Genomic DNA, 13,697 nt, shown 5'->3' with positions numbered 1-13,697 from the left:
CCCTTCCTCCTTCAGCGCCGATTTGGGATTGGTTTGTATGTGATGTGACGTCACTCCGTTCGTTAAGGCGGAAGGTGAGCGGCAGTCGCTTGAGGTAGAACCGTAGAGAATCGGAAGCTGCAGTCTTGGTCTGTGGGAGGCTCTTCTCGCTGCCTTTAAGCCTAAGGCGACCTTGGTGCTTTTAGCGGAGCTCAGGACATGTCCTTTACGAGAACCGCGAGGGGTCTTTTGGATACGGGAAGGGCATCCCTCGCGCCCCTGGCAAGTTCCCGACAGCAACTCTCATTTTATCTTCTGTCCTTGTCGGTATGAGCAGTGATCCACACATATAAGCTGGTACTTGGGGGGAGGGATATGAACTTGGATCTCTAATCACAGTGATGTATTCCCAACTGCTAACAGAAAAATATCATAATAGCATAGTACATTAAAGAAGAACAACAAAGATTAACTGATAACACTAGGAGCGCTCGGTTCTCATCTGAAGGGAATGCTCAGGCAGTTAAAGTGGGACTGGATTAGTGAGTGTTAGTCTGCATCTGTCGCCTTTTGTCATTATAAATCAAGGCTTCCCAAACAGTAGGTCAGGATCTCAAACTGGGTCACAAAATCTTCAGCAGAGGTCACAAGTGCTTCAGATGTACTTTTCAGGTGCCAACCGCAGGTGAAGGTCAGCATGGGGCCTGTGAACCAACACTTGCTTACAGGCCCTTATTTATTTTATTTATATATATTCTGTTTTTTTGGCACTTCAGAGGGAATTACATTCAGGTACTCTACATATTTCCCTATCCCCAGAGGGTTTACAATGTAAAAGCCCTGTTTACAAAGTGTTTTTCCCATAGACACAGAATGGGAGAAAACCTTTAGTAAATAGGCCCTGAGATGACAAAGGGTAGAGTGACTTGCCCAAGGTCATAAGAAGCAGCAGTGGGTTTTGAACCCTGGTTCATAGGCTGCTACTTCTCCACTCTCATTGTCCTTGCATGAGTTTCTGTGGCATCAGGAAGCCCTGCATAAGGCAGATTCAGAACTGCTGCAGGACCATTTAGTTTGCACAAGCCCATAGGCCCTATGCTGTCTTTCATTAGTAATACTGCTACTGCTTGCTGATTTGAATCCAGCCACAAGGAGACGGGAGGACTGAATGTGCATGGGTCAATGGAGATTGCCACTGCTCCTCTCTCCTCACCAACAACTGAACCTACCAAAGAGAAAAATGTTGCCCCTAGCATCATCCTGACCTCTCTTCCCACCAGTGGTCATTCATTTTTGGCCCAGAACTGAAAGGAAAATGTTGCTGTTGACCCTGGCCAGGGGGATGTTAGAAGGCTAAACAACTACCAGCGTGGTTAAAAGGTGAGGTGAGAGAGGCTATAATATCTAAAAGGACATCTTTCAAGAATCAGAAAAGAGATCCAAATGAAAAACCAAACAAACCAGGAAACAGCATAAGCCTTGGCAAATGAAATGCAAAGCATTGATAAGGAAAAGAGAATTTGAAAGGAAGCTTGCCATGGAAGCAAAAACTCATAAAAACTTTTCCAGATACATTTGAAGTAAAATGTCTGCAAGGGAGTCAGTTGGACCATTAGATGATCAAGGGATAAAAGGGGCACTTAAGGATGACAAAGCCTTAGCAGAGAGATTAAATGAATTCTTTGCTTTGGTATTCACTGAGGAAGATGTAAGAGATATACCCATCAAACACAGAAGCAGAACACCTCTCTATTATAGTCAAAAACCAATCAAAGAGAGGGAAAAGGATCAAATGTCCAATCCACAAAATTTACAACCAGTTAGTAGCAAATGACAATATCATAAAGTTTTTTTGCTTTGGAAATTCAATCTGCGGCCTCTCGCCTCGCAATGGGCCGCAAGCCTTAATCAGCTTACAAAGCAAGATATAGATTTAATCATTTATTGTCATTTTGCTCGTGCTAAATTTTATTCTAATCTCTTAGTCTAATTTTTATCCCAATTTTTATTTTCAAATCACCCTAAAAAAGGTTTGTGTGAAACCAAAATTGCACTTCTCACCAAAGTTAAAAATCTTTCAAATAACAAAATTAGAGAGATGAATACTTAGCCTTGCTCAATGAAATATTAATGCAATCGTTCCCGACATGAATCATGTTTCGATTGTCTAAAACAATCTTCTTCAGGGGATGTTTCTCAAACGTATTATGCATAAAGCGGCCAACATTCTTCAATCCCTACTAAACACAAACACAAACACAAAATATTACATATTAAAAAGTGCACCTATTAAATCATACAAGACACACGGTAATTTAACTTTCCATCTAATAAAAGTTAATACTCACTGTCTTATATCGCTAAAGCAAACTTACCCGGACAAACACTGTCTCAGCTGATAGTTTCAAAAATGGCGCCAAGAGCGTCTCTATCAAAATCTAAGTATCCCAGCTGTTTAAATCCCACTTCAGGAACCATCGTCACCGGAAGCCACGTCAGCAAAACACTAAAAAACTACAAATCCCACACAGCAAGCAATTTTTGTTGCTTCCTAATTTCCACCAATCAGGTCGCATTCACGTCAACCTTAGAACACAAACCAATCAATCTCTCTATTTAATCCTTTGGGAGCAACAGTATCGAAGTAGTATATCCATTTCTGTTCCCTACGTAAAAGATAGTTATCAAAGTCTCCCCCTCTGTTGCCAGGTACCAACTGTTCTATTGCCGCGAATCTAAGCGAATCAAAAGAATGGCAATACTGCAAACAATGCTGTACTACAGGCACTTCCAAACGTTGTCTCGCAATTGCACTTTTGTGCTCTATTATACGAATTTTTAAATTACGCTTGGTTTTGCCTATATATAACAGGGGACACGAACACCACAAACCATAAATTACCCCTTTGGACTGACAATCCGTATGTGATCTAAATCTAAATCTTCCTTTAGCAAAAAATGGTAAAAATTCTCCTGAGAATGATTGTTCACAAACACTACATTTGTTGCAAGGGAAATGACCCTTAGGCTCAATATTATCAACCACAACTTCTGTAAATTCATCAGAAAAATCTGAACAGACCATCAGGTCTCTTAAGTTCTTATTGCGCTTGAATGCAAAGCGAGGAATTTGTTGTAGCTCAGGATGTAAACTGAGTATATGCCAATACTTTTTAATAATGTTCTGTACTAAATAAATCTGAGATGAATACGGAAGTACACATGTAGTTTTTTCAGGTGTTAATGTGGGCTGAGTTGGCAAAAATAAAAGGAAACGATTCACCCACCTTGCACGTTTGTATGCCTTTTTGATAATACTTAAAGGATAACCTCTTTGTTGAAAATTTAACATTAATTGCTTGGCCTTAAATTTATAATCTGTGAGGTCAGAACACAACCTTCTGAGTCTCAAAAACTGACCATAGGGTAAATTTGATCTTAAATGATACGGATGACAGCTCTCAAAGCGCAGCAAGGTATTCTTGTCTGTAGGCTTGCGGTATAGGGAAAAACTCAAACCAGTAGTGTATAATGAAATAGAGATATCAAGATAGCCACGATCGACGTAGTGTCTTTATACACTAGTATCCCGCAGAGGGAGGCATCTGAGATAGTGAGATCAAAATTAAGTGAAGTATCCTCTAGGACTCCGTCAGCGTTTATTTCAGCATTAGCTGATATTTCATTGAAAAATAATTTTTTCAAATTTGGTGAGGAATATTTTTTACAGTGCAGAGGAGTCGCTATGGGGGCCGCTATGGCGCCGGACATTGCGAACCTCTACATGGGGGACTTTGAGGATAAATTTCTTTCTGAGAATCCCTTTGTCAATCAGGTGAAATTTTGGCGTCGATATATTGACGATATACTGATAGTTTGGGAAGGTGATGAGGATAGGTTTGTATCATTTATGGGTTGGTTGAATTCTTGTGACACAAACATTAAATTTACCCATATATTCGATAAATCGTGTATTGCCTATCTTGATATCTCTATTTCATTACACACTACTGGTTTGAGTTTTTCCCTATACCGCAAGCCTACAGACAAGAATCCCTTGCTGCGCTTTGAGAGCTGTCATCCGTATCATTTAAGATCAAATTTACCCTATGGTCAGTTTTTGAGACTCAGAAGGTTGTGTTCTGACCTCACAGATTATAAATTTAAGGCCAAGCAATTAATGTTAAATTTTCAACAAAGAGGTTATCCTTTAAGTATTATCAAAAAGGCATACAAACGTGCAAGGTGGGTGAATCGTGTCCTTTTATTTTTGCCAACTCAGCCCACATTAACACCTGAAAAAACTACATGTGTACTTCCGTATTCATCTCAGATTTATTTAGTACAGAACATTATTAAAAAGTATTGGCATATACTCAGTTTACATCCTGAGCTACAACAAATTCCTCGCTTTGCATTCAAGCGCAATAAGAACTTAAGAGACCTGATGGTCTGTTCAGATTTTTCTGATGAATTTACAGAAGTTGTGGTTGATAATATTGAGCCTAAGGGTCATTTCCCTTGCAACAAATGTAGTGTTTGTGAACAATCATTCTCAGGAGAATTTTTACCATTTTTTGCTAAAGGAAGATTTAGATTTAGATCACATACGGATTGTCAGTCCAAAGGGGTAATTTATGGTTTGTGGTGTTCGTGTCCCCTGTTATATATAGGCAAAACCAAGCGTAATTTAAAAATTCGTATAATAGAGCACAAAAGTGCAATTGCGAGACAACGTTTGGAAGCGCCTGTAGTACAGCATTGTTTGCAGTATTGCCATTCTTTTGATTCGCTTAGATTCGCGGCAATAGAACAGTTGGTACCTGGCAACAGAGGGGGAGACTTTGATAACTATCTTTTACGTAGGGAACAGAAATGGATATACTACTTCGATACTGTTGCTCCCAAAGGATTAAATAGAGAGATTGATTGGTTTGTGTTCTAAGGTTGACGTGAATGCGACCTGATTGGTGGAAATTAGGAAGCAACAAAAATTGCTTGCTGTGTGGGATTTGTAGTTTTTTAGTGTTTTGCTGACGTGGCTTCCGGTGACGATGGTTCCTGAAGTGGGATTTAAACAGCTGGGATACTTAGATTTTGATAGAGACGCTCTTGGCGCCATTTTTGAAACTATCAGCTGAGACAGTGTTTGTCCGGGTAAGTTTGCTTTAGCGATATAAGACAGTGAGTATTAACTTTTATTAGATGGAAAGTTAAATTACCGTGTGTCTTGTATGATTTAATAGGTGCACTTTTTAATATGTAATATTTTGTGTTTGTGTTTAGTAGGGATTGAAGAATGTTGGCCGCTTTATGCATAATACGTTTGAGAAACATCCCCTGAAGAAGATTGTTTTAGACAATCGAAACATGATTCATGTCGGGAACGATTGCATTAATATTTCATTGAGCAAGGCTAAGTATTCATCTCTCTAATTTTGTTATTTGAAAGATTTTTAACTTTGGTGAGAAGTGCAATTTTGGTTTCACACTCAAACCTTTTTTAGGGTGATTTGAAAATAAAAATTGGGATAAAAAATAGACTAAGAGATTAGAATAAAATTTAGCACGAGCAAAATGACAATAAATGATTAAATCTATATCTTGCTTTGTAAGCTGATTAAGGCTTGCGGCCCATTGCGAGGCGAGAGGCCGCAGATTGAATTTCCAAAGCAAAAAAACTTTATGATATTGTCATTTGCTACTAACTGGTTGTAAATTTTGTGGAGAAATATACCCATGCCAGAATTATATTCAAAGGTGATGATTCAGAAGAACTGAAACAAATCTCAGTGAACCTGGAAGATGAACTAGGGAAAATTGACAAACTAAAGAGTAGCAAATCACCTGGACCAGAGGGTATACATCCCAGAATGCTGAACGAATTGAGAAATTAAATTGCAGACCTGCTATTGGAAATTTGTAAACTATCAGTAACATGGAGGGTTGCCAATGTAATGCCAATTTTTAAAAAGGGATCAAGGGGGTGATCCATGAAATTACAGACTAGTGAGTCTGACATTATGTCAGGCAAAATGGTAGAAACTAACAGAACAAAATTGCTGAACATATTGGTAAGTATAGTTAAGAACATAAGAAGAAAATAAGAATTTGCCATACTGGGTCAGACCAAGGGTCCATCAAGCCCAGCATCCTGTTTCCAACAGTGGCAAGTACCCAAAAACTAAGTCTATCCCATGCTACTGATGCTAGTAATATTCTAACAAAAACGTGTAGGGGATTAATTGCTCGGTGATCTTGTACGGAGGTAGGTCTATGAGGGTAACCAATTAATGATTATCCTCTTATGTACCTCCGTCTATTAGTCTTTTTTAATTTTTATTTAATTACCAACATCTTTTGTTTTTTGTAATTTTTCAAATTTTCTTAAAATCCCTTCTCCCCTGCTGCTTTTCCGCCCCACTGATATTTTATTGCATACTTATCAGGACATTGCCTCTGTAATATCTCATGGGCGCGGAGCTGCTCGTCCGACACGGGCCATGTTTCGGCACAAAGTGCCTGCTTCAGGGACTGTGGGAGAATAAGCTGTGTCCAACACTGGGTTCACAGCATATGGCAAACCTTCAATATATGAAAAAGTCAATTTCAGATAACACAAGCCTTATAAAGCCTTTATAACATGTCTAAAATCACAAGACCCACCTGGCTTCTTCTAAAGAACTTACTGTTATGCCGCTTTCCTTTGTCATACTCGGTACGCCCGTATTGCTTGTCTGGGCGTCGGCTTCATTCTAACCGTTTATATAAGCCTGCCTGGGAAACCTACCTCCTCCTCTTCGTCAGAACCAAGGCTATCTCAGGTGTGAATATTCACAGTGGTGTCTTAAATTTCCGGCATGGGCGAACCTGATTGTCTCTGTGGGCGGCTTCAATTCGACCGGGGGCGTTTTCTGGGTGGAGTTGATTTTTTTCAATTTTTTCTATTTGGGGGCGGGTCTGATTCGCCCAGGGGCGTTTTACAGGCGGGGCTGATCGCTTTCAATTTGCTCTTTTGTCTTTTGTCTCTCATTTAGCGGGCGGGTTAATACAACTAAGTGTTTCTCTCAGGCGGAGCTTACGGCCGCGTTTTATAAATCGAACCACCTTTTATGTCTTTGTGGAATTATCTTCCATATTCATCTATCAAATAAAAATGTTAAGTATTTTGTACGAACCATTATCTTGTTTTATCTTATCAAGGGTATGGCTATAACTTCAAAATTCCTTATTGTTTCACGTTTGATTGCTCTAAGTCTGGTGACATTTTCACTTCCTAACATCATCTGTGATTTCCTTGCGGGCATTAGTGAACCTTCCGACGTGATATTAATGATGAACGATGGTATTATCCTCCTTGATACATGGTGCTGATAGCTTCACTTCACCAGAATATTGTCCAATCAATTTCCCGGTTCAGTCCTTTCGGATTCACTGTATCCCATGTATATATGTATTTCTGTTCCTCTTGTATCAATCTGGTGTTGAGATCTCCTCCCCTTGGGTGTTCTTGTAATTGAAAAAGGACCGCCACTTTAAAATCTTCTGGTGGATGCCCCATTTGTTGCCAATGGTCTGTTAAAGGAGCCCCTTCTATTTTGTGCCTAAGTCGACTGACATGTTCCTGAAGTCTGCTTTTAATCTTACGCATTGTCTTGCCAATGTATACCTTGTGGCAGGTACACCACAGCGCATAAATGACTCTCATCGAGTCGCAGGTGTAATTGCCTTTAAAAGTATATTTCCTACGGCCAGGGATGGAAAATTCGGTGCCTTCATGCATGAACTGACATGCACTGCATTTTCCACATGCTTTTTGCCCTCTTACTGTATCTTGACTTCGAACTTGTATAGGCAATAGATTAGAATGTACTATTAAATCTTTCAAATTTTGTGCTTTTGTAAGAGCAAAAGTGGGTTTTTCCTTCAGATTGGGATGGACTTGTAGGATGGGCCAGTATTTCAAAATACTTTTTTTCAACAAGTAAGTTTGCGGTGTGTGTGGTAACACGCAAATCAGTTTCTCACTTTCAGTGTGAATTTTGGGCTGAAGCAGCAGCTCTCTATTAGCCCATCTGGCCCTCTTGTACGCTTTTTTTACTGTGACTGCTGGATACCCTCTTTGCAAAAATCTATTTGTCATGTCAACTGCTTGCGTTTTAAATTCTGTAACAGTGGAGCACAGCCTTCTTAACCTGAGGAATTGCCCAACTGGTAAGTTATTTCTAAGGTGGTTGGGATGAAACGATGAGTAATGTAACAGTGTGTTTCTATCTGTTGGTTTTCGATATATAGTGAATTGAAATCCTTCTCCTGTGAGCATGACTTGAATATCCAAAAACGGTATGCTGTTCCTATGATGTTGGTTTGTAAAATGTAAATGTGGATTGCAGCTATTCAACCATTGCATAAAGAGTTTCAATTCCTCCTCTTCTCCATGCCATATGACAAAGATGTCATCGATAAATCTTTTCCACAATACTATGTGGCTTTCATAGTTGTTACGGTATACCCATTTTTCCTCAAACTCTGACATGTACAAGTTAGCCAAATCGGGGGCCATGGTGGCCCCCATAGCTGTGCCTTTAATTTGTTTATAATACTTCCCTAAGAACTGAAAATAATTCTCTTGTAATGCAATGCTGGCAAGTTCCTGGATGAAGGCTACTGGAGTTCTCCGTCGTATACCAGTTGACGTTAGTTTTGCTGTTATAACCTCGATTGCCTCACTCTGAGGGATGCTGGTATACAATGCTGTGACATCTATGGTAACTAGGTAAGTACATTCTGGTGCTGGATGGAGATCCTGTAAGAGAGTCATAAGATGTGCAGAGTCTCGTATGTATGAAGTAATCTGTGGGACATATCCACGCAAAGACTTATCTACGAACTGGGAGAGCGGCTCCAGAAGCGACCCCTTTGAGGATACTATTGGACGTCCCGGGGGGGACTCAAGCGATTTATGAATTTTTGGTACGGTGTAAAACACCGGGCAGGTAGGGTATTTAACTGTCAAAAACCGAGCCTCCTTCTCTGTAATCCAGTTTGCTTTTTGTGCCTGATTTACTATAAGGTCTATCCTCTTTTTGATCTCTGCTGTTGGATCCTCTGGTAATAGTTGGTAAAACTCTATATCATTTAGTTGACGCTCTATTTCGGTAATATATTGTTGTCTACTTTGTACTACAATAGAGCCCCCTTTATCAGCCGGTTTTACTACTATTTGTTGGTTGTCTCGGATCTCTATCAGTGCGTGCTTTTCTGCAACAGAAAGGTTATTGTTGCTAGTTGGTTGTTTAGTGGTTTTTAAGAAACTGTCTCTGCGAACCATTTCTGCAAATGTAAAAATCACCGGATCTATTGGACCCGGTGGGACCCAGGTGGACCGTGGTGTCAGTTCGTCTTTCTGATGCTCCTGAGGGGCTGAATTGGCAAAGAATACTTTCAACCGTAGTTGTCGGATAAATCTATTTAGGTATTTTTCACCTTCAAATTTCGAATAACTGTTAACTGGTGCGAACGATAAGCCTTTGTTCAATAAAGTCAATTGAGCTTCTGTCAACGGAGTAGTAGAAATGTTGATAACTGCTTCGTGGGTATTAGTGACTATTTGTTCTTGGCTTGTCTTGTCCGACCATATGGGCGTTTTGAGCCTTGGTTTTCTTTTTCTTTGATCCGTTTGTTGTCTTTGCGGGCACTGACTTGTTCTAAAAAATGAGACTCTCTATCTGCTTGTTGTTCACTGATGTTCTCTGTGTGTCGTCTACCTGCGCGTACTTCTTCTCCTGAAGAATCATCTGATGACCCCGCAAAAGTGACCTTGGGTTTCCTGTATCTGTGTGATTGTGTCGACATCCATAGGTATACATTACCTTTTTTGTAGTCCTCTTCATCTCTGGTAAACTTTGTCAACTTAAATTGTGTTAATTCATCCCTGAAGGCATGTATTTGGTCCTGCAACTCTTTGAGAGACTCTTGATATTTATCATCTGATTCGGCTTGGCGGATTTCTGATAAAGTTGTTTCAATTTCTTCTTTGACTTGAACTGCTGTGGTTTGTGCCTTTTCAATAATTAGGATCATAAGATCCAATGAACATTTATTTAGAATTTTGTTCCAATTTTGCAGAAATTCAGGATCTTCAGCATATAGCCTTGGTTCCTTCTGGACCCTTAATCCACGTGGTATTCTCTGAACTCGACAGTACTCGATTAGAGTTCCGGCGTGCAATTCAGTTCTAATCAATTTTTTATTTGATGCCAGGACCGTATTCCACTGGTCTGGTTTTTGACCATCTGATGTGGTGAAGATTGAAGGTGCTGTCAAAAGTGCCTGTAGTCTGGCTTCCGAAAAGGATAATGTATTATCCCAGGCAGTAATAGAGGTCATGATAATTGGAGGTTATTTGTAGGGCCACCATGGCCCCCGATTTGGCTAACTTGTACATGTCAGAGTTTGAGGAAAAATGGGTATACCGTAACAACTATGAAAGCCACATAGTATTGTGGAAAAGATTTATCGATGACATCTTTGTCATATGGCATGGAGAAGAGGAGGAATTGAAACTCTTTATGCAATGGTTGAATAGCTGCAATCCACATTTACATTTTACAAACCAACATCATAGGAACAGCATACCGTTTTTGGATATTCAAGTCATGCTCACAGGAGAAGGATTTCAATTCACTATATATCGAAAACCAACAGATAGAAACACACTGTTACATTACTCATCGTTTCATCCCAACCACCTTAGAAATAACTTACCAGTTGGGCAATTCCTCAGGTTAAGAAGGCTGTGCTCCACTGTTACAGAATTTAAAACGCAAGCAGTTGACATGACAAATAGATTTTTGCAAAGAGGGTATCCAGCAGTCACAGTAAAAAAAGCGTACAAGAGGGCCAGATGGGCTAATAGAGAGCTGCTGCTTCAGCCCAAAATTCACACTGAAAGTGAGAAACTGATTTGCGTGTTACCACACACACCGCAAACTTACTTGTTGAAAAAAAGTATTTTGAAATACTGGCCCATCCTACAAGTCCATCCCAATCTGAAGGAAAAACCCACTTTTGCTCTTACAAAAGCACAAAATTTGAAAGATTTAATAGTACATTCTAATCTATTGCCTATACAAGTTCGAAGTCAAGATACAGTAAGAGGGCAAAAAGCATGTGGAAAATGCAGTGCATGTCAGTTCATGCATGAAGGCACCGAATTTTCCATCCCTGGCCGTAGGAAATATACTTTTAAAGGCAATTACACCTGCGACTCGATGAGAGTCATTTATGCGCTGTGGTGTACCTGCCACAAGGTATACATTGGCAAGACAATGCGTAAGATTAAAAGCAGACTTCAGGAACATGTCAGTCGACTTAGGCACAAAATAGAAGGGGCTCCTTTAACAGACCATTGGCAACAAATGGGGCATCCACCAGAAGATTTTAAAGTGGCGGTCCTTTTTCAATTACAAGAACACCCAAGGGGAGGAGATCTCAACACCAGATTGATACAAGAGGAACAGAAATACATATATACATGGGATACAGTGAATCCGAAAGGACTGAACCGGGAAATTGATTGGACAATATTCTGGTGAAGTGAAGCTATCAGCACCATGTATCAAGGAGGATAATACCATCGTTCATCATTAATATCACGTCGGAAGGTTCACTAATGCCCGCAAGGAAATCACAGATGATGTTAGGAAGTGAAAATGTCACCAGACTTAGAGCAATCAAACGTGAAACAATAAGGAATTTTGAAGTTATAGCCATACCCTTGATAAGATAAAACAAGATAATGGTTCGTACAAAATACTTAACATTTTTATTTGATAGATGAATATGGAAGATAATTCCACAAAGACATAAAAGGTGGTTCGATTTATAAAACGCGGCCGTAAGCTCCGCCTGAGAGAAACACTTAGTTGTATTAACCCGCCCGCTAAATGAGAGACAAAAGACAAAAGAGCAAATTGAAAGCGATCAGCCCCGCCTGTAAAACGCCCCTGGGCGAATCAGACCCGCCCCCAAATAGAAAAAATTGAAAAAAATCAACTCCACCCAGAAAACGCCCCCGGTCGAATTGAAGCCGCCCACAGAGACAATCAGGTTCGCCCATGCCGGAAATTTAAGACACCACTGTGAATATTCACACCTGAGATAGCCTTGGTTCTGACGAAGAGGAGGAGGTAGGTTTCCCAGGCAGGCTTATATAAACGGTTAGAATGAAGCCGACGCCCAGACAAGCAATACGGGCGTACCGAGTATGACAAAGGAAAGCGGCATAACAGTAAGTTCTTTAGAAGAAGCCAGGTGGGTCTTGTGATTTTAGACATGTTATAAAGGCTTTATAAGGCTTGTGTTATCTGAAATTGACTTTTTCATATATTGAAGGTTTGCCATATGCTGTGAACCCAGTGTTGGACACAGCTTATTCTCCCACAGTCCCTGAAGCAGGCACTTTGTGCCGAAACATGGCCCGTGTCGGACGAGCAGCTCCGCGCCCATGAGATATTACAGAGGCAATGTCCTGATAAGTATGCAATAAAATATCAGTGGGGCGGAAAAGCAGCAGGGGAGAAGGGATTTTAAGAAAATTTGAAAAATTACAAAAAACAAAAGATGTTGGTAATTAAATAAAAATTAAAAAAGACTAATAGACGGAGGTACATAAGAGGATAATCATTAATTGGTTACCCTCATAGACCTACCTCCGTACAAGATCACCGAGCAATTAATCCCCTACACGTTTTTGTTAGAATATTATTGAAAAGGGGAAGAGGTTGGTTAGTGACTGATGCTAGTAATAGCAGTGGCTATTTTCTATATCAACTTGATTAATAGCAGGTAATGGACTTCTCCTCCAAGAACTTATCCAAACCTTTTTTAAACCCACTTACATTAACTGCACTAACCACATCCCCTGGCAACAAATTCCAGACTTTAATAGTACGTTGAGTGAAAAAGAACTTTCTCTGATTAGTTTTATATGTGCTACATGCTAACTTCATGGAATGCCTCCTTGTCCTTCTATTATCCGAAAGAGTAAAAAACCGATTCACATTTACCCGTTCTAGACCTCTCATGATTTTAAACACCTCTATCATATCCCCCCCTTCAGCCGTCTCTCCAAGCTGAACAGTCCTAACCTCTTTAGTCTTTCCTCATAGGAGAGCTATTCCATCCCCTTTATCATTTTGGTCGCCCTTCTCTGTACCTTGTCCATCGCAACTATATCTTTTTTGAGATGCGGCGACCAGAATTGTACACAGTATTCAAGGTGCGGTCTCACCATGGAGTGATATAGAGGCATTATAACATTTTCTGTTTTATTCACCATTCCCTTCCTAATAATTCCTAATATTGTTTGCTTTTTTGACTACTGCAGCACACTGTGCTGATGATTTCAATGTATTTTCCACTATGACGCCTAGATCTCTTTCCTGGATTGTAGCTCCTAATATGGAACCTAACATCGTGTAACTAGAGCATGGGTTATTTTTCCCTATATGCATCACCTTACACTTAGCCACATTAAATCTCGCAAGGTCCTCCTGCAATTTATCACAATCCACTTGTGATTTAACAGCAGGCACTATGTGATTTAACAACAGGCACTACAAAGTTAAAATAAATGACAAAGAATCCCACCCCATCCCGTCAAAACAAGGAGTACCACAGGGCTCTTCCCTTTCCCCTACCCTGTTTAATATATA

The 13,697-nt window shown here is 40.0% G+C and overlaps 1 protein-coding gene across 1 annotated transcript in view; it reads left to right on the top strand.

The window, feature by feature from the left end:
* Nucleotides 1-174: 174 nt before the first annotated feature.
* PDE6G (phosphodiesterase 6G) overlaps nucleotides 175-13,697 on the top strand; it is a 51,032-nt gene continuing 37,509 nt past the window's right edge. Inside the window, exon 1 of the mRNA XM_029599235.1 lies at nucleotides 175-306. The gene's annotated coding sequence lies outside the window, so the exon portion shown is untranslated. The remainder of the gene's footprint in view (nucleotides 307-13,697) is intronic.

The sequence above is a fragment of the Rhinatrema bivittatum genome, chromosome 4 (genome assembly GCF_901001135.1).
Source record: "Rhinatrema bivittatum chromosome 4, aRhiBiv1.1, whole genome shotgun sequence".
In the NCBI taxonomy this organism is placed as follows: Eukaryota; Metazoa; Chordata; class Amphibia; order Gymnophiona; family Rhinatrematidae; genus Rhinatrema; species Rhinatrema bivittatum.
Note: the sequence above shows the minus strand (reverse complement) of the source record. Positions and strands in the feature narration are given on the sequence as shown.